Below are 3,072 nucleotides of genomic sequence, written 5' to 3'. Positions count from 1 at the left end.
GAACTCGGCGATTTTGTCGAGCGAGGCGTGGGTTCGGACTTCTAGGTACTGCGTCGAGTCCTCTTCAGCCGCGTCAAAGCTCAAGTTTCGAATGTAGTCCTTCACGGTTTCTTCACGGTTGCCTCTCACGTCGAAGGCGTCGCCGTCTTCTTCATCCTCCTCGTAAGCCTCAGCCTCATCTGCAGCGTCATACAATTCACGATAACGACCTACATTTCGCTGCCCACGACTCGGCGCTCGCTGAGTCGGGTTTAGCTTTAATGGAGTCAGCATGTGAGAGTCTTCGAAGTACGGAGTCCCTTGCGTAGCGCGGAACACTTCACGTCTCTTCGTCTCCGGGGTTTTTGGCAAAGGAATCTTGCTCGGGTCCTCGCCGAGTGGTTTGAACTCGGCTACTCGGCTGTACACCTTCTTCGTTCCGCCAGGGGCCTTCTCCAATCCAAACGCCACTCTGAGCTTCTTCTTCCATTGCCAGAGCTCGGCTCCGCCACGGGTCAGACTCTAGTCGGACAGAATGAGGCTGTTTGGTCGGCTGTTGCACCGATAGCCCATCGCCTTCAACAGCAACACAGTTTCTTCCACCAACTGATCGATGTTGGCTGCACGCACCGGCTGAGTTAACTCGGGACCCAACATCGGCCACTTCGCCTGCGCCATCGCCACAGGCGCGAACATCATCATCCATTCCGATCTCGTTCTCATCTCCTCGCCGAGTCGAGCCAACACTTTATTGGCGCTCGGCGTATCGGCGTTCCTCGTCGCTTTTGGAATAAGGGGCGGACGGTCCCCTTGAGCAACGCCATGGTCTTCTTCATCTTCTTCATCGTCCGCACCTTCGTCGAGCTCGGCGGATAAATTGCGCTCGACAGGACGTGGGGCTCCCATGCGTCCCACCTGCAGCGTCAACTCTTCCACCTCGCCAAGTAGCTCGGCGGTAGTCTTCGTTTCTCCAAGCTCAGCGGTCTCGGCCTTCTCTTCATACTCTCCTTCACTTGTATCTCCGTTCTCGCTCTCCTGGTCTTGGCCATCCTCGTCGAACTGGACGGTTCGTCCCACCTCCATCGTCATGGCGATGAGTCGTTGATCCGCCGGGTCCGACCCCACGAGAGGCGATCCTCCAGCCGTCGCTGGGCTTCCGTCGCTCGGAGTTGCTGATCCCTTGACCATCTTCACTCTTCTCTTTCTCTTCTCTTCCTCTTAACTTGGTTAGCTGGCACCTTATAAAAACAAGCACACACTCCTGTTCCCGGGTCGCGGCACCAGTTGTGGTGTAGTAGAACACACAAATATCGTCAGATGTGGATTCCTTACACAAACCACAACGAATCGCCGAGTTAGGTCGGCGGTTTGTATGGCCTGCGCAGAGGGTGGTCCCCTCGCGGTCCGGCCCTTCCGGGACAGACGAGTGGCTCGTTTCCACTCGGTTCCGACTAACCAAGTCAGATCACTTCCGAGACTCCGCCGAGTTTGGTTCGGCTGAGCTCGTTCACAACCCTGTGCCCTCCACCAAAGGATGGACGACGGCGCGCGAGCGCTTTTACAGGTCACCGAGCGCAGAGGCTGCTCAGCTAGAAGTGTTACGGCACCTGGGCTATCCGACGTACCGGCCCGCTGAGTATGCGGGACTTTCTTTCGCGCGTAGCGAGACTTTGTCCTACCCGGACCGACCTAATCTCTTGGCGCTACCAGTCAATACTCTACAAGCTATGCCTCTCGAGTATTGACGGCAGGCATAATCCAGCCCTATGCAGGGACTTACCGGAAAAGTGTACACGTGTCTTGGACTAGGAAAATTCTGCTCTGTTATCTTCTGGGAGCCTTTCCGGCTCCTCCTATTTAATCCTATGCTTCTCATACAAATATCTAGTGAAATGTAGTCGTTTCGGATCTCTACCGACTCTTCAGGCGGCCGTTGAGCTCAGCGGCTATCCGGATAGCATATCCGGACAAATCGCCGAGTACTTACCGTGATCCTTGGCTCCTAAGCTCTGGGTTATCAGACCGAGCCGATTCTTGACCTAAAGTAGGTCGGCGTGTGGTCGAATCTTGAAATCCCTACACCACATCTCACCTAGGCCATGGACGTATTAATTGCAGCTTGGGCTGCCGTCAAAGTGGATCCCTGGAAAATAGATACGAAGACTTCGGTCCGTCCGTAGGCCTGATTGCCATATTGAAAATAGCCACCAAATATATCGTCAGCGCGGACACGCTCCTCAAGGCCAGAATTCCTTAGTAGAAGGACGTCGTGACGCCGTCTTCTACTGGTCCACAAAGATATACATCATTGTAGTGGTTGGTGCATTGGTGACCAAGCCTTGCCCACTGCACTGGGCCGCACAGAACGTGCGGCCAAGCTGGCATAGGAAGTAGTAAGGTATAGTCGAGAGCTATAAGGTATAGTCGAGGACGTGACATCACGTACCGATAAGCCGTAGTGATAAGTTTAGTCAGGGAGTTTGAGTTTTACCTCAAAGCAAGCAATAGATCAAGGCTAAAAGGAAGCGCCAGCTTCCCTCGTGTGTGTTCGAGTTTCGATACCCACTACAATCATCCCGTCTGTAGTGACCACATTCTGAAGCCGCAATTTAAGCTAAATCTTATGTCTGTCATAGACACTTTACTGCCCCGGGTTCCACCAGGTAAATGCCCCATTCTGCCCCGTCTACAAACCCTTGTACATGTTAGAGCTCAGCACCTTCGTCGTTTAAAGCCTGGATAAAATCCTCATATCTAGAGTTTACATGGTTTAAAAATTCAAGAAGCAATGTATTACACTTCTTGATAATAACCCGATCCCAATGTAGAATATACTAATGAGAGCACTTCGTCATTGTCCGTAGTAGCAGCCGCATCCATCTCGTATGGTAAGACAGTCGGTGGAGGGCGATGCAGAGGTCTTCTGAGCCACTGCAGAAAACACGAGAATGCGATTCACTTTGAATGACATCTGGTAGTTCAATGGCTGTAAACAGGCGGGCGAAGTTGGTGCTGAGTAGATCGATAGAAGCTAAGACACGACCCGTCGGTTCCATCGTCGATATAAAGTCGCACGTGGGGTGGTAAGAACTT

This window comes from Phytophthora infestans, genomic scaffold (assembly GCF_000142945.1).
Source record: "Phytophthora infestans T30-4 supercont1.67 genomic scaffold, whole genome shotgun sequence".
NCBI lineage: Eukaryota > Oomycota > Peronosporomycetes > Peronosporales > Peronosporaceae > Phytophthora > Phytophthora infestans.
The sequence above is the reverse complement of the archived record's forward strand: the minus strand, read 5'-3'. Positions refer to the sequence as shown.